This window comes from Salvelinus alpinus, chromosome 9 (genome assembly GCF_045679555.1).
Source record: "Salvelinus alpinus chromosome 9, SLU_Salpinus.1, whole genome shotgun sequence".
Lineage (NCBI taxonomy): Eukaryota > Metazoa > Chordata > Actinopteri > Salmoniformes > Salmonidae > Salvelinus > Salvelinus alpinus.
In genome coordinates this window covers 73,216,908-73,242,145 of record NC_092094.1, presented here as the reverse complement: position 1 = coordinate 73,242,145, position 25,238 = coordinate 73,216,908, and the positions used below count along the sequence as shown (strand labels likewise).

The following is a 25,238-nucleotide window of genomic DNA, read 5'->3' as shown; positions in this document are numbered from 1 at the left end:
GTCCAACCCACTCCAATTCATCTCTATCTCTTGGCCGGCGCCACTGGCCATGATTTAACAATTGCGGCACACGTGCTAATTTCATCTCATTGAAATTAGAAACAACCTCTTAATTAAATGCCTATAATTGTTGGGAGAGTTTACAGGGATCGCCCCCAAAGCTTTTAACACAGCTTTGTGAAAGCATATTGTTAATATTCCTATATGACATGTTGTTTCAGGGCTCCTCCAAGGCTCCAACAGATACTAGAGAGGGGATATAGGATCCATATACTGTATGATCCATCAGGAAGAGATGTGTAGAAAAACAGGTTGGTTAAAAAGCAGAACGTTTTAATAGTACAGTGACGGATAAAGCATCCTGGTGTTTGTAGTCATAGTATGAATACACTTACAATTACAAAATGGTGGTCCTTGATTAAATCAATGCCTCCATGCAAATGATTAACTAAGGTGTACCAATCATGTTTTTTTTATGTTCAAGATTGGCACAATGCCTAACTGTTTGTGAGGCAACCTTTGTTGTCAGACAAACATAGCACTCTCTGTCTCAACTTAGTTTTTCCCTATTTGCATCACCTTTAGACAAATGTAAATATTCAAGCACATGCTAGCCGTCATCCATCATGCATGGTAGAAGTGGTCCCAGGCTTGTCTGACCTCTTGTTCCCCCGTTTCTCTCCCAGACAGATGCGGAGAGCACTCCATGCACAGCTCACTTCCTGAAAAGGAGAGTTATGGCTTCCTGGGAGAGGCATGCTGGAGGCTGAGCCGTCCCCAGGAGCCAAGAGGAATCAGAAGGAGTAGACAGGTACCTTTGGAGAGGGCCCATCCCAGATCTCTCCTCTCTCTCTCAGAGTTCCACCATGTACCTGTCAAGGGGTCAGGAGGGCAGAGGAGGTTCAGATGGGGTGTGACTCCGGTGACAGGTTCCGGAATGTGTTTGGTTGGGGAGGGTGTGTGTGTGTATGTCTGTGTGTCTGTGTGTGTGTGTGTGTGTGTCCGTGTGCGTGTCTGAGTCAAGTAAGATCTTGTAGAGGAGGTATAAACAACAACACTGCAACCCAAAACTGCAGACCCCCGAAACCAGAGAAGACAGATGGAGAGAGAGAGAGAGCAGCTCTGTCCTGCCTGGCATGCAAACGATGAGCTTATCATACCCAAGGAGGTGACCATTGCATGTAACAGCCCATTCAGGCTTATGACTCAATCAGAGCGGCTTATGGCGCTTAGGTAATTATTTAATCGGAGAGTGGATGTGTCAATAGAAGTCGACAAGAGATTAATTATAAGTCTGAGGATGCTTTAGCTTGCTTTTTACTGGTCTTCCCACCCAGCGGCATACAGCAGCAGCAGTGGCTGATGGGATGACTGCGGTTGGAGAGTGGAGAGTGACAGCTCTGGCGGAGCAGGAATGATCAGGAGAGGGCTAACACTCTCTCCCCAGCCAATGATCGGTATTAATACCGACGCATTCCTTGATTAAAACGTTTAATTAGCCATATTAAGGCCGCGTGGCACTTAGCGTGAAGAGAGATAAAGGAGAAAACCACCCACCACCCTTTTCCCCATACAGGATCTAGGGCCATCATAGATATCACTGGCGGCTGACTGGGGGTGTCTTGAGCGGTAACTCCTGTAGCTCTGGCGGCACGCTAAGATGATATAAAGGGGCTTTTCATGACAGCTATAAGGGAAGCTAGGCCAGTCGCAGCACAGAGAATGTGCATGAGTCAGTCGTCAGTCAGCCCATACTTGGTAACCTGCTTTTATTTATAGCGGCTTTTTGGAAGGATGAAAGGAGGACCGGAGGACTCTCGCTGAACGTTATCGCCTCACGGCTGATTAGTGATACCTGACAAGGGCTGACGTTGACTTTTACATTGCCAACTGTTCCGATTAAAGAGTGCGATGAAACTAACGCGGTGCCATATTCGTTTTGGCCGTTGCTTATCCATTCCTGTTGCTTGTTTTGGCTGGGAAGAAACAGGATGTATGATTTATAACCTGGGGAGGAGAGTAGAATGAGGGGCGAGTTGAGACGGATGCCCAATTCCAAAGTTGTTGTTAACTACCAAAACATGTTACGAGCCCAGATAGAGAGAGATAAATGGCAAAAAAAAAGCAAGAGAGGGGAAGCTAAATCAAATAAAATCAAATGTTATTTGTCACATGCGCCGAATACAACAGGTGTAGTAGACCTTACAGTTAAATGCTTACTTACGTTGAGTAAGCATTTAAAAAATAAGCGTTAAGAAAGTATTTACTGAATAAACAATAAATAAAACATCTAATCAAATCAAAAAATCAAATCAAATACACATTTAAAAAACTAATAATTAAAGGGCAACAATAAAATGTGTACTCGATGTACCGGTACAGAGTCAATGTGTTGGGGCACAGGTTAGTCGAGGTAGTACATGTAGGTAGGGGTGAAGTGACTATGCATCGATAATAAACAGAGAGTGGCAGCAGTGTAAAAATGGGGGGGTAGCCATTTGAATAGCTGTTCAGGAGTCTTATGGCTTGGGGGTAGTGCAACTGTGGAACTTTTTGAGGATATGTGGACCCATGCCAAATCTTTTCAGTCTCATATGAGGGGGATTAGGCGTTGTCGTGCCGTCGTCACGACTGGCTTGGTGTGTTTGGACCATGACAGTTCGTTGGTGATGTGGATACCAAGGAACTTGAAGCTCTCAACCTGCTCCACTACAGCCCCGTCCATGAGACTGGAGGCATGCCCGGCCCTCCTTTTCCTGTAGTCCCCAATCATCTCCTTTGTTTGATCACGTCGAGGGGAGATGTTGTTATCCTGGCACCACACTGCCAGGCCTCTGACCTCCTCCCTATATACCAGGCCTGTGCAACTCCAGTCCTCCGAGAACTGGAATTGCCCAGGCCTGCTATAGGCTGTCTCATCGTTGTCGGTGATCAGGCCGACAATTGTGTCATCGGAAAACTTCATGATGGTATTGGAGTCGTGCTTGGCCATACAGTCATGGGTGAACAGGGATTACAGGAGGGGACTAAGCATACACCCCTGATGGGCCCCAGTGTTGAGGATCAGCATAGAAGATGTGTTGTTACCTACCCTTACCACCTGGGAGTGGCCCGTCAGGAAGTCCAGGATCCAGTTGCAGAGGGAGGTGTTTAGTCCCAGGGTCCTTAGCTTAGTGATGAGCTTTGAGGGCACTATGGTGTTAAATGCTGAGCTGTAGTCAATGAATAGCATTCTCACGTAGGTGTTCCTTTTTGTCTAGGTGGGAAAGGGCAGTGTAGAGTGCAATAGTGATTGCATCATCTGTGGATCTGTTGGGGTGGTATGCAGATTGGAGTGGGTCTAGGGTTTCTTGGATAATGGTGTTGATGTGAGCCATGACCAGCCTTTCAAAATACTTCATGACTACGGACTTGAGTGCTACGGGTCTGTAGTAATTTGGGCAGGTTGCCTTTGTGTTCTTGGGCACAGGGACTATGGTGGTCTGCTTGAAATATGTATTACAGACTCGTTCAGGGACAGGTTAAAAATGTCAGTGAAGACACTTGCCCGTTGGTCAGCGAATGCTCAGAGTACACGTCCTAGTAATCCGTCTGGCCCTGCGGCCTTGTGAATGTTGACCTGTTTAAAGGTTTTACTCAAATCGGCTACAGAGAGCGTGATCACACAGTCGTCCGGAACAGCTGTTGCGCTCATTTATGCTTCAGTGTTGCTTGCCTCGAAGCGCGCATAGAGTATGCTTGTGTCACTGGGCAGGTCCCAGCTGTGCTTCCCTTTGTTGTCTGCAATAGTTTGCAAGCCCTGTCACATCCGACGAGTGTCGGAGCCGGTGTAGTACGATTCGATTTTAGTCCTGTGTTAACGCTTTGCCTGTTTGATGGTTCATCGGAGGGCATAGAGGGATTTCTTATAAGCATCCGGGTTAGAGTTCCGCTCCTTGAAAGTGGCAGCTCTACCCTTTAGCTCAGTGCGGATGTTGCCTGTAATCCATGGCTTCTGGTTGGGGTATGTACGTACGGTCACTGTGGAGATGACGTCATCGATGCACTTATTGATGAAGCCAGTGACTGATGTGGTGTACTCCTCAATGCCATCGGAAGAATCCCAGAACATATTCCAGTCTCTGCTTGCAAAACAGTCCTGTAGCTTAGCATCTGCCGTCATCTGACCACTTCCTTTAGTTTTTGCTTGCTTTGTCAGATTTGCCAAATAGAGGGCGAGGGAGAGCTTTGTATCTTTGTAAATGCAAACACGGAGAGGAAGTTACTAATTATTACCGCATTGAGACTTGTGACCTCTTCTTGGTTCTTTCCTTTCTGAACTGGAACTAAATTATCCACCGGGAGAAAATATGTCTTCCCCTCAACGATTGTAAAAGCTTGGTGATCTCCCATTACTTTGACATCCCTAAGAAATACAGTGAGCCTTCACACTACTGTGTTCCTGTCATTAAAGAAAAAGAGCAAACCAAAGCAAAGCAGAGTGAAGCGGTAGCAGGGGGATAGGGAGGGGAGTAGCTTGGTACAGGGCTGTCAGAAAGCTGGCTATGTGGAGGCGAAGCCAGAGACAGGCAGCCCTAGGCAGCACTAGGCAGGCAGATGGAGGAGGTGGGCTGTGGTGGTGGAGCAAGGGCCCCCTATCCCTAATTCTCAGCTGTACTATGTGTGCTATGTATAAAATGCGTTGGCAGGGATCCATGTCCTTCAACTCCCTGTGCACCCACTCTCAGCCACCCTGGCCAGCTGTGCTTGTGCTAGCTCACTGGGCCCCGACAGTTGGGATCAAAACAACACGTGAACCAGTCGTGACACGGACCCTCCTCGTCAAAACATGTGAACAGCCCGCGACATGGCTTCTCAATATCACCGGGGGCGAGGTCTGTGTGCGTGTGTGGTGCACTCAAATGTGTGTGTGTGTGGGTGCACGCGTGCTTGTGTGTACGTGCCTGAGCACAGACGCTGTGGCGACTGCCCTATCAACCAAGCGATGGCTAACGTGTTAGTCAGCTATCATATTACACTGTGATTGCACCACACAAGTATTGCTTTGGCTCATGATGGAAACACAACGTGAACCAACATGAGACATCCAGCCTTCTGTACGCATCAAGGGAGAGTTCCGAGCATTATATATATAGGCCCTGTTGGAAGACTTATAAAATGCAATCTGTCATCCCTTCCTTGAAGTAATCACTGATCTGACATTAAATAATTGGTGTAAGCATTGCAGTGGAAAGCTTGCTTACACCTATCTAGTCATGTCAGATCAGTGATTACTTCAAGGAAGGGAGTTAGAAAGGACGCAGTTTATGTATTCAAACAGGACGATAGACTGTGGACTTCACATGGGCTACAGAGGTTTGATATTGGATATTGCTGGTTACCTTCCCACCCATGGGAACTATAGGCAGGAAATGTAGTGCACTCAGTTTGATTGTCTTGGAACAGAGTATGTGCAGGGACACTGGGATGGTAGATCCATCAGATAGCATAGACCTGCTTGTTTTCTCAGTCTATACAGGTGTTTTTAATGAAAGATCCCATTGTATTTAAGATGTACGGATATAAGTAGAGAGAGAGGGGAAAGATAAATAAGGAGAGCAAAGGATGAGAAAAACATCAATGCTGAGACAGATGAAGTCTCAATAAATTATTAAATGCTTTGGTAGTTCTGAATGGAAAGAAGCCGCAGTCTTTTGAGGGAAATATTGTCATGATATTTTAGTTTCCAGAAAGCTATGGTGAGCATGAATATCCCTATTATAATGACTTGACCACATCATGTATTTCTGAGAAACTATGGTGTCCTTCAAATTTTAATTCAAGCTTCACGTGGATGTCAATTTAATAATAAAACTTGGATAGTACAACGGTATTTGTAATTTATATTCATTCATATACAGTGGGGTCCACAATTATTGACACCCTTGGTAAAGATAAGCAAAAAAGACTGTATAAAACAAATACTAAGCTATATTGTATACAAAAATTAGGAAATGATGTTATTTTATACTACTATAATTTAGATTTTGTTTAACAAGTAATAAAAAATAAAATAAAAAACAAAGGGGTCAAAATGATTGGCACCCTTGTTTTCAGTACTCCAATACCCTCACCTTGCGAGGATAACGACACTGAGCCTTTTTGTAAAATGTTTTATGAGATTGTAGAACACATTGGGAGGGTTCTTAGACATTCCTCCTTACAGAATCTTTCCAGATCCTTGATATCCTTCGTCTGCGCTTATGGACTACCCTCTTCTCTTCAAAACTAACACACTCTCTCTCTCTCTCTCTCTCTCTCTCTCTCTCTCTCTCTCTCTCTCTCTCTCTCTCTCTCTCTCTCTCTCTCTCTCTCTCTCTCTCTCTCTCTCTCTCTCTCTCTCTCTCTCTCTCTCTCTCTCTCTCTCTCTCTAGCTCTCTAGCTCTCTAGCTCTCTAGCTCTCTCTAGCTCTCTCTCTCTAGCTCTCTCTCTCTCTCCAGCTCTCTCTCTCTCGATAGATCGATAGATAGATAGATAGATAGATAGATAGATAGATAGATAGATATACACTACCGTTCAAAAGTTTGGGGTCACTTAGAAATGTCCTTGTTTTTGAAAGAACATTTTAATAAATTGTCCATTAAAATAACATGAAATTGATCAGAAATTGTTAATGTTGTAAATGACCATTGTAGCTGGAAACGGCAGATTTCTTTATGGAATATCTACATAGGCGTACAGAGGCCCATTATCAGCAACCATCACTCCTGTGTTCCATTGGCACCTTGTGTTAGCTAATCAAAGTTTATCATTTTAAAAGGCTTATTGATCATTAGAAAACCCTTTTGCAATTATGTTTGCACAGCTGATAACTGTTGTTCTGATTAAAGAAGCAATATAACTGGCCTTCTTTAGACTAGCTGAGTATCTGGAGCATCAGCATTTGTAGATTGGATTACAGGCTCAAAATGGCCAGAAACAAAGAACTTTCTTCTGAAACTCGTCAGTCGATTCATGTTCTGAGAAATGGCTATTCCATGTGAGAAATTGCCAAGAAACTGAAGATCTCGTACAACGCTGTGTACTACTCCCTTCACAGAACAGCACAAACTGTCTCAACCTGAATAGGAAGAGGAGTGGGAGGCCCCGGTGCACAACTGAGCAAGAGGAGAGCTGAAGGACATGGATCCCTGCGAACAAAAAACGAGCAGTGTCTAGTTTGAGAAACAGACGCCTCACAAGTCCTCAACAGGCAGCTTCATTAAATAGTACCCACAAAACACAGAAATCAGCCAAGACCTCAGAAAGAAATTGTAGACCTCCACAAGTCTGGTTCATCCTTGGGAGCAATTTCCAAGTGCCTGAGGGTACCACGTTCATCTGTACAAACAATAGTACGCAAGTATAAACACCATGGGACCACGCAGCCGCCATACCTCTCAGGAAGGAGACGCATTCTGTCTCCTAGAGATGAACGTACTGTGGTGCGAAAAGTGCAAATCAATCCCACAACAACAGCAAAGGACCTTGTGAAGATGCTGGAGGAAACTGGTACAAAAGTATCTATATCCACAGTAAAACGAGTCCTATATCGACATAACCTGAAAGGCCTCTCAGCAAGGAAGAAGCTACTGCTCCAAACCCGCCATAAAAAAGCCAGACTACGGTTTGCAACTGCACATGGGGAAAAATATAATTATTTTTGGAGAAATGTTCTCTGGTCCGATGAAACAAAAATGGAACTGTTTGGCCATAATGACGCTACCGTCCCACCTGGCCAACATCCAGTGAAATTGCAGAACGCGAAATTCAAAATATAAAATTCGTAATATTAAACATTCATGAAAATACATGTGTCTTACGTCCTTTAAAAGCTTAACTTCTTGTTAATCCAGCTGCTTTGTCAGATTTCAAAAAGGCTTTACGGCGAAAGCACACCATGCGATTATCTAAGGACAGCGCCCCACGTACAAAAGCATTACATACATTTTCCAACCAAGCAGAGGCGTCACGAAAGTCAGAAATAGCGATAAAATAAATTATTTACCTTTGAAGATCTTCCTCTGTTTGCAATCCAAAGGGTCCCAGCTACATCACAAATTATCATTTTGTTCGATAAAGTCCTTTATATCCCCAAAAAGTCAGTTTAGTTGGCGCGCTTGACTCAGTAATCCACCTGTTTCCCTCGTTCAAAATGCATACAAATGAATCCCAAACGTTACCAATAAACTTTGCCCAAACAAGTCAAACAACGTTTCTAATTAATCTTCAGGTATCCTAATATGTAAATAAACAATACAATTTAAGACGGAGAATAGAATGTTCATTACTGGAGATAAATAACGAAGTGCACGCTCTCATCCACGCGCGTCAAAACACTACAGCCAAAATGGGAGCCACTTACAAAAACTACAAATTCTAGCTAATTTTTCAAAAAACAAGCCTGAAACTCTTTCTAAAGACTGTTGACATCTAGTGGAAGCCCTAGGAACTGCAATCTGGGAGGTATTCTTTTTATATTCCCATAGACAGCCATTATAAACAGTGGTGAGCTCCCCCCCAAAAAACTCTGGATGGATTCTCCTTGGGTTTTCACCTGCCATATCAGTTCCGTTATACTCACAGACATAATTTTAACAGTTGTAGAAACTTTAGAGTGTTCGCTATCCAATACTACCAATTATATGCATATCCTAGCTTCTGGGCCTGAGTAACAGGCAGTTTACTTTGGGAACCTCATTCATCCAAACTTCCGAATACTGCCCCCTACCTCGAATAAGTTTTAAGGACAACATGGTCAAGGTATTGGAGTGGCCATCACACAGACCTCAATCCCATAGAGAATTTGTGGGCAGAACTGAAAATGCGTGTGCGAGCAAGGAGGCCTACAAACCCGACTCAGTTACACCAGCTCTGTCAGGAGGAATGGGCCAAAATTCACCCAACTTATTGTGGGAAGCTTGTGGAAGGCTACCTGAAACGTTTGACCCAAGTTAAGCAATTTAAAGGCAATGCTACCAAATACTAATTGAGTGTATGTAAACTTCTGACCCGCTGGGAATGTGATGATAGAAATAAAAGCTGAAATAAATCATTCTCTCTACTATTATTCTGACATTTCACATTCTTAAATAAAGTGGTGATCCTAACTGAAACTGGCATTTTTACTAGGATTAAATGTCAGGAATTGTGAAAAACTGAGTTTAAATGTATTTGGCTAAGGTGTATGTAAACTTCCGACTTCAACTGTATATATATATATATTTTAAATGTATATATTTTTTCTATTGTGTTATTGACTGTACGTTTGTTTATTCCATGTGTAACTGTGTTGTTGTTTGTGTCGCACTGCTTTGCTTTATCTTGGCCAGGTCGCAGTTGTAAATGAGAACATGAACTTATATATATATATATATATACAGTGGGGAGAACAAGTATTTGATACACTGCCGATTTTGCAGGTTTTCCTACTTACAAAGCATGTAGAGGTCTGTAATTTTTATCATAGGTACACTTCAACTGTGAGAGACGGAATCTAAAACAAAAATCCAGAAAATCACATTGTATGATTTTTAAATAATTAATTAGCATTTTATTGCATGACATAAGTATTTGATCACCTACCAACCAGTAAGAATTCCGGCTCTCACAGACCTGTTAGTTTTTCTTTAAGAAGCCCTCCTGTTCTCCACTCATTACCTGTATTAACTGCACCTGTTTGAACTCGTTACCTGTATAAAAGACACCTGTCCACACGCAATCAAACAGATTCCAACCTCTCCACAATGGCCAAGACCAGAGAGCTGTGTAAGGACATCAGGGATAAAATTGTAGACCTGCACAAGGCTGGGATGGGCTACAGGACAATAGGCAAGCAGCTTGGTGAGAAGGAAACAACTGTTGGCGCAATTATTAGAAAATGGAAGAAGGTCAAGATGACGGTCAATCACCCTCGGTCTGGGGCTCCATGCAAGATTTCACCTCGTGGGGCATCAATGATCATGAGGAAGGTGAGGGATCAGCCCAGAACTACACGGCAGGACCTGGTCAATGACCTGAAGATGAGCTGGGACCATCAGTCTCAAAGAAAACCATTAGTAACACACTACGCCGTCATGGATTAAAATCCTGCAGCGCACGCAAGGTCCCCCTGCTTAAGCCAGTGCATGTCCAGGCCTGTCTGAAGTTTGCCAATGACCATCTGGATGATCCAGAGGAGGAATGGGAGAAGGTCATGTGGTCTGATGAGACAAAAATAGAGCTTTTTGGTCTAACTCCACTCGCCGTGTTTGGAGGACGACGAAGTATGAGTACAACCCCAAGAACACCATCCCAACCGTGAAGCATGGAGGTGGAAACATCATTCTTTGGGGATGCTTTTCTGCAAAGGGGACAGGACGACTGCACCGTATTGAGGGGAGGATGGATGGGGCCATGTATCGCGAGATCTTGGCCAACAACCTCCTTCCCTCAGTAAGAGCATTGAAGATGGGTCGTGGCTGGGTCTTCCAGCATGACAACGACACGAAGCACACAGCCATGGCAACTAAGGAGTGGCTCCGTAAGAAGCATCTCAAGGTCCTGGAGTGGCCTAGCCAGTCTCCAGACCTGAACCCAATAGAAAATCTTTGGAGGGAGCTGAAAGTCCGTATTGCCCAGCGACAGCCCCGAAACCTGAAGGATCTGGAGAAGATCTGTAGGGAGGAGTGGGCCAAAATCCCTGCTGCAGTGTGTGCAAACCTAGTCAAGAACTACAGGAAACGTATGATCTCTGTAATTGCAAACAAAGGTTTCTGTACCAAATATTAAGTTCTGCTTTTCTGATGTATCAAATACTTATGTCATGCAATAAAATGCAAATTAATTACTTAAAAATCATACAATGTGATTTTCTGGATTTTTGTTTTAGATTCCGTCTCTCATAGTTGAAGTGTACCTATGATAAAAATTACAGACCGCTACATGCTTTGTAAGTAGGAAAACCTGCAAAATCGGCAGTGTATCAAATACTTGTTCTCCCCACTGTATATATATATAAGTTCAAGTTCTAAACTATATATATATAGTAAAGGCTTGCTTTTTCTTTGGCTTTCACTTCCCTTTCAAGTGGAAATGTTCTAAATTGTATGTGAGTAGAAATTACAATACAGTGCTACCATGTCCCCATAGGAAGAAGATGAGTTGACAGCTGAGGGTGGGTTCCAGTGTTCCAAACAGGGTCAGGTCTTGGTGGTGTGCTGCTGCACCTTGGTGTATAACCACGACAGACGGAGACCATGTGAGTGACAGGTACAGGCAGAGGAAGCACCCAAGGTTACGTCATGTACTGTAAATACATTTGACTTACAGCTAAATCATATCAGATCTGAAGCATTTCCTGTTTATCATGCTAATGTTTCTCCGACTGAGTCATAGTCCTATTTCTTGAATCCAATAATAGATGTAAATAGGATTCAGAATGCATCAGAGTAGCCACAGCATTCTTTTGTGTTATAATGTAGGTTAGTATACACATGTGATGTTTTCTTGGCTCTGGCCCTAGATCTATGCCGAGAATTGTATACCACCTAAACAATGATATCAGGCACTTTTGGCTTGTACATGTTCATATCAAATCAAAGTTTATTGGTCGCGTTTAATATAGTGTTCAGTATTTGCTCTACTGGTATGTCACGTGCATTTCATAAAACCAATATGTCGTCATAGTCACGTAATACAGTAAATAATATGTCACCAAAGGTGACACATACTGTAAATAATATGTCATCTTAACTGACATGACTACAATGATTTATGTAATTACAGTATTTTTGACATATTATAATGATGCTCAACCACCTCATATTGCATCAACTTCTATAATTATATTAGCGTAAATATGAACACTAGTCCTATAGACATAACCAAATCAACATTTGATTGTCCATTCTACGTAAATGTCATGAATGCCTAGATAAACATTGAAAGGTCTATTCCAAGAAGTCTTTGTGAGGGATGGAGATTCCCATCTATTATATTCTAGGGTTATGAGAAAACATTACCTGAATGACCTGTCTATTATTATTTGCACTAATGAATAATAATTATGACCCTTTCTTTACCTAAGCCATAAACTTTGACATTTGAGGCTATATTCTCAAAATATTGCACTGAATAGCACTCCACTGACCATATGTCACATGGAAAATGATTATTACGTTTGATTGATGTGTAGCATTTGCAATTAGAGCGGTATAATTGAATACAGTGACCATTTTGGCAGAGCAGACATGGTGAGCAAAAGGCCAGCTACATGCAGGCTCATGGAGGCTCATGACTCCTGCTTTCATAGGCTTGGACCGAAAACACAATACATGATGAAAGTCTTTTCTCTCCCATTGTTTACCTTGAATTCCCCAGATGTTCTAAACATGTGGACATTTTATATGGTAGTTAACGGGCGCGTCACGCTTGAACTGCCTCTCCCTCCGAAACAATTAATAAACCATAAACAGCCTAATGTCTTCTCAACAGTGCATTTGTGTCACACCATTTTCACGCCGAGAAGAAACGCCCTCATTCCCGGGAGTTTATTTAACTTCCAATTCTACACTGTGGTTGAGCAAATAACCCCTCAGCATCTTGACCAACGCGAGAGAGCGTTATGGCAATCGACTGTAACTAGACCATGTTGTTTAACCTCATGTCCTCAACTCCTGTTGCTTGCTACAGTACATGAACACCTAATCCATGCCAAAACAATAGGTTGTTTGAAGTGGAAACTTGTCCGAACGTGAGAGGAGTAAATATAGCTATAGCCGACTGAAGGGCAGCGAGTGAGAAGATGTCTGGTTCAGTGTGCCGTTAAAGGATCCATTGAGCACAGGAATTCAGCTTATGTAACCCACTGCCAATTGTAAATGGATGATTAGATCACAACCTTGTTGACTACTTTGAAGTTCAAGGTTCACATGCTCTATTTTACTTCATCGGCAAGGAACAATGGGGGTGCTGTACCAATTCTAATCCTTGCCCGGGCCCTTATTTTTGTATAGCTTTTCATTGCAAAATAAAGGGAAATAAATTACTTTTACCTTAGTTGTAGGGAAAAGGCAATGAAATAACACAATATTATGACATATCATATTATATCACGATGATGAATAAAGAGTATATACCATTGTGATTTATGATAACACAAGTCCTCGCCTTCCAGGTAAGTACCTTAAAGGGGCAAACTGCTGTTGCTACATACATTTTTGGACTTAAATTAAATGATATACACTACCGGTCAAAAGTTTTAGAACACCTACTCATTCAAGGGTTTTTCTTTATTTTTACTATTTTCTACATTGTAGAATAATAGTGAATACATCGGGGGATTGTGGAGGCCAGGTCATCTGATGCAGCACTCCATCACTCTCCTTCTTGGTAAAATAGCCCGTACACAGCCTGGAGGTGTGTTGGGTCATTGTCCTGTTGAAAAACAAATTACACTCCCACTAAGCCCAAACCAGATGGGATGGCATATCGCTGCAGAATGCTGTGGTAGCCCATGCTGGTTAAGTGTGCCTTGAATTCTAAATAAATCACAGACAGTGTCACCAGCCAAGCCCCCCCACACCATATCACCTTCTCCTCCATGCTTTACGGTGGGAAGTACACATGCAGAGAACATCCTTTAACCCTCACCGCGTCTCACAAAGACACGCCGGTTTGAACCAAAAATCTCAAATTTGGACTCCAGACCAAAGGACACATTTCCACCGGTCTAATGTCTATTGCTCGTGTTTCTTGGCCCAAGGAAGTCTCTTCTTCTTATTGGTAGTAGTGGTTTCTTTGCAGCAATTCGACCACGAAGGCCTGATTCACACAGTTGATGTTGAGATGTGTCTGTTACTTGAACTCTGTAAAGAATTTATTTGGGCTGCAATTTCTGTGGCTGGTAAATCTAATGTTAGTTATCCATTGCAGCAGAGGTAACTCTGGGTCTTCCATTCCTGTGGCGGTCCTCATGAGAACCAGTTTCATCATAGCGTTTGATGGTTTTTGCGACTGCACTTGAAATGTTCCGTATTGACTGACCTCCATGTCTTAAAGTAATGATGGACTGTCGTTTCTCTTTGCTTATTTGAGCTGTTCTTGCCATAATATGAACTTGGTATTTTACCAAATAGGGCTATCTTCTGAATACCTCCCTACCTTGTCACAACACAACTGACTGGCTCAAACGCATTAAGAAGGAAAGAGAATGCTGGTTGAGCAAAGGGTGACTATTTGAAAATATATTTTGATTTGTTCAACACTTTTTTGGTTACTACATGATTCCACATGCGTTATTTCATAGTTTTAATGTATTCACTATTATTCTACAATGTAGAAAATAGTAAAATAAAGAAAAACCCTTGAATGAGTAGGTGTTCTAAAACTTTTGACCGGTAGTATATACCCATTGATTCTTGAAGAATATAACTTATAAATGCCTAAAACAATATAAGCTTGTTTTACTCCAATGTTGGTATGTAAACAACCACTATATACCCAGCAAACCAAAATTGGTTCTGTGAAGTTTAATGTGTTCAGAAAAGTTCTCGCAAAATCAGGAAAATGTTTAATTCAAACATTCTATAATCATCAGCACGACTGGACAAATGTGTTATCATACTAATGTTAGATAAAACCCTAATTAGAACTTAATGGGCATCTCATCTAATGTTCTGGGAATTCCTCAAAACTTGCTTAAAACTATAATTGGTCAGTCATTGCATCCATAGCTCTGTCTATGACTTTTCTCCAGGCCCACGCCCAAGCTTTCTTTTTACCAAAACAGAGGTGGTGTGACTGTTTCACCTAAGGATTGCCCCTTTAAGCCTCATCTCACTCCTCAGAGCTAATATTTGGACTTCCATTACACTTGGTTTACCCTACCCATGTTGCTCTAGTGGGGGGTCAAAGGGCACCCATCCATCAGAAAGACATCAGCCATCACTGAGTATCTGTGACCCTTCCTCTGGCTTTCATCTGTCTCTCTGATTAGTTTGGCCATATGAAAGGAACTTAAAAAATGAAACGCCAACAGACCAATCCCCCAGGAGACTCTCTGGTCCTCTTCAACAACATATACATTCTAGGTCTGCAGTGCACGGGCTAGCCCAGCACAGGCTAGCCCTCAGCAATCCCACATCAGCCCCACATGGTCTAACCCAGCACGGGCTAGGGTACACCAGCCCAACACAGGCTATCCCACAACAAAATCACATCAGCCCAACACAGGCTAGCCCACACCAGCCCACACCAAGCCCAACATGGGCTAGCCCACACCGCCCATCACAGGCTAGCCTACACCAAGCCCAACACGGGCTAGCCTACACCAGCCCAACACGGGCTAGTTTACACCAGCCCAAAGTGTCTTCCCCCATGCCTGGAGGGAAGCAAAAGTCATTCTGCTACCTAAGAATAGTAAAGCCCCTTTTACTGCCTCAAATAGACGAACAATCAGCCTGTTACCAACCATTAGTAAACTTTTGGAAAAAATTGTGTTTGACCAGATACAATGCTATTTTACAGTAAACAAATTGACAACAGACTGTCAGCATGCTTATAGGGAAGGACATTCAACAAGCACAGCACTTGCACAATGACTGATGATTGGCTGAGAGAAATTTATGATAAAAAGATTGTGGGGCTGTTTTGGTAGACTTTGCGGCTTTTGACATTATCGATCGTACTGTAGTCTGCTGCTGGAAAACGTACAGTATGTGTTAGGGCTTTACACCTCCTGCTATATTGTGGATAAAGAGTTACCTGTCTAACTGAACACAGAAGGTGTTCTTTAATGGAAGCTTCTCCAACATAATCCAGGTAGAATCAGTAATTCCCCAGGGCAGCTGTCTAGGCCCCTTATATTTTTCAATCTTTACTAATGACATGCCACTGTGTGTGTCTACTTATGCTAATGACTCAACAGTAAACACATCAGCTACTGTAGCGACTGAAATGACTGCAAAGCTTAACCTTTTCACGCGTGAGTTCCAAATATCTCTAACCGTCGCCCCTGCATGAGTTTTTTCATGTGCGTAATGTCAGAATGCTCTCACTGTTCCAAAATGTGATTGTCACGGAACAGCACAGTTACCTGCGCTTCCCTCAAACCAAGGCATGCTGCCTGCTAATTATCTATAAGCTATATTTCAACTTGTAAATTTCTAATTATTTTCTAACAAGTTTTATTTTCTAACAACAGTTTGAATTGAGGTTGAATTGAATTGAATCCTCGTGAATTTGCATAAGATGTAGACCATTTCACTGTTGCGGACAATTTATGTTTGTGGCTTTACTGAGAGGACACACTTCTCTCTTCAACGAGAGCCCAATCACTTCCCTAGTGTTTGCCCAGATCAAGTATGAAGACATTGCAACGTTTTCCCCCAGCACATTTTTGGGCTGGTGCCCGCATTGACTTCATGGTTGTTTTCCTTACAAATTGGAGTTTGGACATGTGTGTTCCTATCAAAGTAAATGGCTCCTATCAAAGTAAATGGCTTATTTTCTGTATATCGTGTTGTCGTTTCTGCTGTAGCACACCATATGTATGTATGGATCATAATGTATTTACTGTTTTATTCACATGTTTTCAAGTACTGGTGACAAATCTTGCATTCCGATTGTAATGGACACATGTGATGTGTGTAAATTAATATTTGACTGATTATGATGAGCTAATGCTAAGCTATTTGCGGCGCCATGTTTGTTGACATCATACAATGCATTCTGGTTGTCACGTAAGCGTCTATCAGACCAAAGATGTTATAACAAGGGATAGTTCACTCGACTGATTTATGGTGCTTTCAAGACAACTGTCAACTAGGTAAAATCTTGATGTCAGGTTGGAAAGTCGGAGCTCTAGAAAGAGGCCTGAGTTCCCAATTTGGATGACCGTTCAAAGCGATTTTTCCCAGTCGGAGCTCGTTTTTTCCCGAGTTCCCAGTTGTCTTGAACGCACTGGTCGGAAGTCGGAGAGTTCCCAGTTGTTTTGAATGCGGCATGACTTTGGTACATCAGGGTTGCAAGCTCAGACCCCCCTTTTCAGGGGTTTTGTTTTTATTTAGCGTATAAACTTCTCTTGTGTTTGCCCCCCATTTATTGATAAATCCCCGATCATAGTAATATTACCTGCATCATACCCCCCCCCACGATATATTGCCCCATTTTTACCCCCCATGGACTTGAAACCCCACCACAAATGAAATGAACCCCCCCCCACAAACCCCCCTAAAAAGGTTTTATCCCTGTTTTGCTTTCGCGCTATGGTTAGGCTAGGCAGTAGGCTTGTATTTGGTGTGATGATCTGTGAGGTGAAATTTTTTATTTGCTTTGTGATTTGTCAAAAACGGTAAACGACTTGTCAAATCATGTCCTCCGGGTCTTGTATAGACTGTAACAATTACATCGACAATTTGTAATATGCTGAAAAGTGGCTAAACTAAGTTTATATTTTTCAGGCAATGAGCAAAGCCATCTTTGACTTTGTTTATTTGCATCTTATAGTGAATGGCATTCTGGGATTAGGGAGTTTTCGCCAAGTCAAACATAAACAAACATGGCTGCCATCATAAAGAATTTAGCTGCTGTTAGCTTAGCTGACACACATCTCTTTTCTAAACAAGATTACATTTCTCCCTTGTGCTCACCAGAGATGTGGTACATTGTAAACTAGTTAGCTGTTAGGTTGCTAACTGTAGTTTCTTGTCAGCGCAACCTGTTATTTAGACTGCTTTATGGAATGAGTTTGGCTGTGGATGTGTTCTGTGTGATGCTTGGATGATGAAGTTCGCATTTATCTTTTACAATAAAAGGTCAAATTGAGGAATAAAGTTTAAGACCTTCATTTCCCATCAGTACCAAAAAATATTTAGATGCTGATCAGACAATACTATTTAGACATGCTTGTTGCATCATACGTTCTGTTGCTACTGTTCCAATCACATATTTGAGATTGTACACTGCAAACTAATCAATAGAGCAAATTGAGGTGACTAAACTGCTTGGAGTAACCCTGGATTGTAAACTGTCATGGTCAAAACATATTGATACAACAGTAGCTATGATGGGGAGAAGTCTGTCCATAATAAAGCGCGCTCTAGCTTCATAAGAGCACTATCAACAAGGCAGGTCCTACAGGCTCTAGTTTTGTCACCTGGACTACTGTTCAGTCATGTGGTCCACAAAAAGGGACTTAGGAAAATTGCAATTGGCTCAGAACAGGGCAGCACGGCTGGCCCTTGGATGTACACAGAGAGCTACCATTAATAACATGCATGTCAATCTCTCCTGGCTCAAAGTGGAAGAGAGATTGAGTTCATCACTACTTGTATTGACATGATGAATGCACAAAGCTGTCTGTTTAAAATTCTGGCGCACAGCTCGGACACCCATGCATTCCCCACAAGACATTTTGATACCATCGATCACCACATTCTTTTGGAGAGATTGGAAACCCAAATTGGTCTACACGGACAAGTTCTGGCCTGGTTTAGATCTTATCTGTCGGAAAGATATCAGTTTGTCTCTGTGGATGGTTTGTCCTCTTACAAATCAACTGTAAATTTCCGTGTTCCACAAGGCTCCGTTTTAGGACCACTATTGTTTTCACTATATATTTTACCTCTTGGTGATGTCATTCGGAAACACAATGTTAACTTTCACTGCTATGCGGATGACACAAAGCTGTACATTTCGATGAAACATGGTGAAGCCCCAAAATTGCCCTCCTGGAAGCCTGTGTTTCAGACATAAGGAAGTGGATGTCGGCCAATGTTCTACTTTTAAACTTGGACAAAACAGATATGCTTGTTCTAGGTCCCAAGAAACAGAGAGATCTTCTGTTGGATCTGACAATTAATCTTGATGGTTGTACAGTCATCTCAAATAAAACCGTGAAGGACCTTGGCATTACTCTGGACCCTGATCTCTCTTTTGATGAACATATCAAGACTGTTTCAAGGACAGCTTTTTTCCATCTACGTAACATTGCAAAAATCAGATACTTTCTGTCCAAAAATAATGCAGAAAAATGTATCCATGCTTTTGTCACTTCTAGATTAGAACTCTGCAATACTCTCCTTTCCGGCTACCCGGATAAAGCACTAAATAAACTTCAGTTAGTGCTAAACACGGCTGCTAGAATCTTGACTAGAACCAAAAAAGTTGATAATATATAGTCCCGTGTGGCTCAGTTGGTAGAGCATGGCGCTTGCAACGCCAGGGTTGTGGGTTCATTCCCCACGGGGGGACCAGGATGAATATGTATGAACTTTCCAATTTGTAAGTCGCTCTGGATAAGAGCGTCTGCTAAATGACTTAAATGTAAATGTAAATAATATTACTCCAGTGCTAGCCTCTCTACACTGGCTTCCTGTTAAGGCTAGGGCTGATTTCAAGGTTTTACTACAAAGCATTACATGGGCTTGCTCCTACCTATCTTTCCGATTTGGTTCTGCCGTACTTACCTACACGTACGCTACGGTCACAAGACGCAGGCCTCCTTACTGTCCCTAGAATTTCTAAGCAAACAGCTGGAGGCAGGGCTTTCTCCTATAGAGCTCAATTTTTAAGGAATGGTCTACCTATCCATGTGAGAGACGCAGACTCGGTCTCAATCTAAGTCTTTACTGAAGACTCATCTCTTCAGTAGGTCCTATGATTGAGTGTAGTGGAGCAACGAACCACCCTTGCTGTCTCTGCCTGGCCAGTTCCCCTCTCTCCACCGGGATTCTCTGCCTCTAACCCTATTACAGGGGCTGAATCACTGGCTTACTGGTGCTCTTCCATGCCGTCCCTGGGAGGGGTGTGTCACTTGAGTGGGTTGAGTCACTGACGTGATCTTCCTGTCCGGGGTGGCGCCCCCCCCCCCCCTTCGGTTGTGGGCTATACTCTGCCTTGTCTCAGGATGGTAGGTTGGTGGTTGAAGATATCCCTCTAGTGGTGCGGGGGCTGAGCTTGGCAAAGTGGGTGGAGTTATATCCTGCCTGTTTGGCCCTGTCCGGGGGTATCGTCGGACGAGGCCACAGTCTCCCGACCCCTCCTGTCTCAGCCTCCAGTATTTATGCTGCAGTAGTTTGTGTCGGGGGGCTAGGGTCAGTCTGTTATATCTGGAGTATTTATCCTGTCTTATCCGGTGTCCTGTGTGAATTTAAGTATGCTCTCTCTAATTCTCTTTTTCTCTCTCTCTCTTTCTCTCATTCTTTCTTTCTTTCTTTCTTTCTTTCTTTCTTTCTTTCTTTCTTTCTTTCTTTCTTTCTTTCTTTCTCTCTCTCTCTCTCTCGAAGGACCTGAGCCCTAGGACCATGCCTCACGACTTCCTGGCCTGATGACTCCTTGCTGTCCCCAGTCCACCTGGCCCTGCTGCTGCGCCAGTTTCAACTGTTCTGCCTGCGGCTATTTTACATTTACATTTAAGTCATTTAGCGTACGCTCTTATCCAGAGCGACTTACAAATTGGTGCATTCACCTTATGATATCCAGTGGAACAACCACTTTACAATAGTGCATCTAACTCTTTTAAGGGGGGGGGGGGGTTAGAAGGATTACTTTATCCTATCCTAGGTATTCCTTAAAGAGGTGGGGTTTCAGGTGTCTCCGGAAGGTGGTGATTGACTCCGCTGACCTGGCGTCGTGAGGGAGTTTGTTCCACCATTGGGGTGCCAGAGCAGCGAACAGTTTTGACTGGGCTGAGCGGGAACTGTACTTCCTCAGAGGTAGGGAGGCGAGCAGGCCAGAGGTGGATGAACGCAGTGCCCTTGTTTGGGTGTAGGGCCTGATCAGAGCCTGAAGGTACGGAGGTGCCGTTCCCCTCACAGCTCCGTAGGCAAGCACCATGGTCTTGTAGCGGATGCGAGCTTCAACTGGAAGCCAGTGGAGAGAGCGGAGGAGCGGGGTGACGTGAGAGAACTTGGGAAGGTTGAACACCAGACGGGCTACGGCGTTCTGGATGAGTTGTAGGGGTTTAATGGCACAGGCAGGGAGCCCAGCCAACAGCGAGTTGCAGTAATCCAGACGGGAGATGACAAGTGCCTGGATTAGGACCTGCGCCGCTTCCTGTGTGAGGCAGGGTCGTACTCTGCGAATGTTGTAGAGCATGAACCTACAGGAACGGGTCACCGCCTTGATGTTAGTTGAGAACGACAGGGTGTTGTCCAGGATCACGCCAAGGTTCTTAGCACTCTGGGAGGAGGACACAATGGAGTTGTCAACCGTGATGGCGAGATCATGGAACGGGCAGTCCTTCCCCAGGAGGAAGAGCAGCTCCGTCTTGCCGAGGTTCAGCTTGAGGTGGTGATCCGTCATCCACACTGATATGTCTGCCAGACATGCAGAGATGCGATTCGCCACCTGGTTATCAGAGAGGGGGAAAGGAGAAGATTAATTGTGTGTCGTCTGCATAGCAATGATAGGAGAGACCTTGTGAGGATATGACAGAGCCAAGTGACTTGGTGTATAGCGAGAATAGGAGAGGGCCTAGAACAGAGCCCTGGGGGACACCAGTGGTGAGAGCACGTGGTGCGGAGACAGATTCTCGCCACGCCACCTGGTAGGAGCGACCTGTCAGGTAGGACGCAATCCAAGCGTGGGCCGCGCCGGAGATGCCCAACTCGGAGAGGGTGGAGAGGAGGATCTGATGGTTCACAGTATCAAAGGCAGCCGATAGGTCTAGAAGGATGAGACCAGAGGAGAGAGAGTTAGCTTTAGCAGTGCGGAGCGCCTCCGTGACACAGAGAAGAGCAGTCTCAGTTGAATGACTAGTCTTGAAACCTGACTGATTTGGATCAAGAAGGTCATTCTGAGAGAGATAGCAGGAGAGCTGGCCAAGGACGGCACGTTCAAGAGTTTTGGAGAGAAAAGAAAGAAGGGATACTGGTCTGTAGTTGTTGACATCGGAGGGATCGAGTGTAGGTTTTTTCAGAAGGGGTGCAACTCTCGCTCTCTTGAAGACGGAAGGGACGTAGCCAGCGGTCAAGGATGAGTTGATGAGCGAGGTGAGGTAAGGGAGAAGGTCTCCGGAAATGGTCTGGAGAAGAGAGGAGGGGATAGGGTCAAGCGGGCAGGTTGTTGGGCGGCCGGCTATGGAACCCTGACCTGTTCACCGGACGTGCTACCTGTCCCAGGCCTGCTGTTTTCAACTTTCTAGAGACAGCAGGAGTGGTAGAGATACTCTGAATGTTTGGCTATGAAAAGCCAAATTATATTTACTCCTGAGGTGCTGACCTGTTGCAACCTCGACAACCACTGTGATTATTATTATTTGACCCTGCTGGTCATCTATGAACATTTGAACATCTTGGCCATGTTCTGTTATAATCTCCACCCGGCACAGCCAGAAGAAGACTGGCCACCCCTCATAGCCTGGTTCCTCTCTAGGTTTCTTCCTAGGTTCTGGCCTTTCTAGGGAGTTTTTCCCAGCCACCGTGCTTCTACACCTGCATTGCTTGCTGTTTGGGGTTTTAGGCTGGGTTTCTGTACAGCACTTTGTGACATCAGCTGATGTAAGAATGGCTTTATAAATACATTTGATTGATTGATTGATTGATGCCACAAGAGGTCTCTTCACAGTCCCGAAGTCCAGAACAGACTATGGAAGGCGCACAGTACTACATAGAGCCATGACTACATGGAACTCTATTCCATATCAAGTAACTGATGCAAGCAGTAAATTTGATTTTAAAAAACAGATACAAATACAACAGAAGGGACTGTGAAGCATCACAAACATAGGCACAGACACATGCATACACACACACGATAACATACGCACTATACACACACGTACACATGGATTTTGCATTGTAGATATGTGGGAGTGGTCCACAGTATGTTGTGAAATCTGTGAATGTATTGTAATGTTTTTAAAATTGTATAACTGCCTTAATCCTTATGTGGTGTTCATGTTTTTGTTATTCATCCAATGTTCGCGGGTCTGATGGTCCCACAACATTATTGGGTTTTTAAAACAATAAAGTCATAACAATTTACATAAAAATACTTCATACTTAATGTTGACTTATAACAATTCCAAGCAATTTAAACAGCATACATGGTTAATATTTGCCATTGACCTTTGCTAGATCACATTTTTCAATAAAAGCCCTATTCATTTTGTTGTTGTTGATAAAATTAGATTTTTGTCAACAAAAATCAATTATAACCAAGACATGGGTGGAATAAATCATGATTATCTTGAAGAAATATAAATGAAACAAGGTTTTCACCACTATTGATACAAATTTGACATACAGTATTTTATGGAAATTATAAATGAGCCCCATGAGCCACAAGTTAAGGCCGGTCTACACACCACATGAGGGACATAGTTTTACTGTGTGTGTTGCAAATGTATTTCTTGCACTTGATGCATGTGTACTGTGTCTTCGTGTCCTTCTTGGGTCCACACACATCACAGTGATGATGAAAACACTTAGTTCAGTAATTTTACTAACAACTCACTCACTCACATAGTTACAGCAGGCCGATATAGGAGAGTCAGACACACACACACATGCAACAGCATCACTCACACTTACTTACGGTATTGGAGTTGTTGGTTCTGCGGATGGGGCACCAGCATCCTCCTCACGATGGCTGCAGAAGCTGGGGTCCTTGGGATATGTTGCCTCCTCTGGATTTGTGGTCTTACCAATGCCTTGCCCAGCTCCTCGAGAAAGAGCCGTCTCCTCTGGAGCTTCCCTCTGTTCCAATCTGGGTTCAATGCCATCCAGATGACAAACGCGTTGTACGCCGAGATGTCCAAGATGTTGAAGAATATCACATGTGGCCAGCGTAGGGTTCCTTCTTTTGCAGCTGTAGCCTGTTACCAGCTTGTCTAAATCGTCCACCACTCGTTTTGTGGCATTGTAATCCATTATGATTTCAGGTTTTTGATGTTCCTGGTCACAGATTCTCCCATCCCTATGCAGCGTACTCATAAGTACCACATTTTTGCCTTTCTTTGGCACTCAGGACATTGGGGGCGTGTCGGCCGTGAACACAAACTTAGAGGAAATTGATAGGCATGTTCCGTGTATTCAACAGCTGAGGTGGGAGCTCTGGCTTTTTTTCGTACTGTTGCTACCATCATCAGCTTCTTCTTGAGGAGCTCCTATCCCAGCTTGTGAGAAGTAAAAAAGTCATTGCATGTGATTTTGTGGCCACGGAGTCCCTGTGTCACGGCCAGGTCAACCCGCATCCCTTGGTTCTTCTCAGGGGCTCCTCCATCTGCCTTCCCCGTATACACTTGCAAGTTCCACGCATATGATGAAGGCAGCCCAGATCTTGATTACATATTTTGTAGGTTTAGACAGTATTTACTGCCTGAAGGGGCAGCGGCCCCTAAATGGCATAAGCTGCTCGTCAACAGTAACGTTGGGCCCAGGGTATTAAAACAGGGGAAGGCGGTCCAACCACTTGTCCCACACTGACCTGATTGCAGCTTGCTTGTCTCTCTGCCGCCAAGTTGGTCTGGTGTCTTGGTTATCAAAGCGGATAATCCTGGAAATAATGTGGAAGTTTCCCAGAGACATAGTTGGACGGAAAAGTTCTCTGACAGTTTCTGCATCCCACAGGAATTCTGTGGATTCCCCATTTGGTGTGAAAACACCAGCCAGGATAAGAACCCCAAAGTATGCATGAGTTTGATCCATCTCCTTCCATCTCTCTCCAAAAACACGCCTTCCCTCCAAATTAGTGCAGTCCAGAATGATTTTCTGGATGGTGTCTGTGATGAACAGTTCAAAAGAAGACTTTATGTCCTGCACATGAGTAACCGCCATCTGCGTCGGCCCTTGTTGCATCCTTATCACATTGGCAACCATGAGGGGTGGCTCATTCCTTGGGCAATTTCACAATGTTTTGACATCCATATTTCTCCTTCTGCAGGTGAGCTGGCTGCTGACGGGCTGGTCCTGGGGCTGGCTGCTGACGGACTGGTCCTGGGGCTGGCTGAGGGTCAATCTCATCCTCTTCTTCCAACTCATTGTCATGATCCTCTTATTCTGAAAATTCTTAATCTTCCAAAGTGGAAGACGCTCCTTCCACACTAGCTTCTCTCTCTGCAAAAATGACTTAAAGGCCCTCTAAGCAGAGATTATTTTTGCCATACTGACTGTGGTAAGGAGCCACACATGCAAAGCTAATTATTTGTTGTATCCCTCCCCCAATTTGCACCTGGCTGGGGTAGAGTGTGGGAAAATACAGCATTTTTTACAATGTATCGAAATAATGTACTATAA

The 25,238-nt window shown here is 43.6% G+C and overlaps 1 long non-coding RNA gene across 1 annotated transcript; it reads left to right on the top strand.

Moving 5' to 3' along the window:
- Positions 1 to 220: 220 nt before the first annotated feature.
- Positions 221 to 22,993, top strand: LOC139530594 (uncharacterized). Its single transcript, XR_011666075.1, has 3 exons — positions 221 to 311; positions 687 to 811; positions 20,286 to 22,993. It is a non-coding gene; the product is annotated as an uncharacterized lncRNA (long non-coding RNA).
- Positions 22,994 to 25,238: the final 2,245 nt, after the last annotated feature.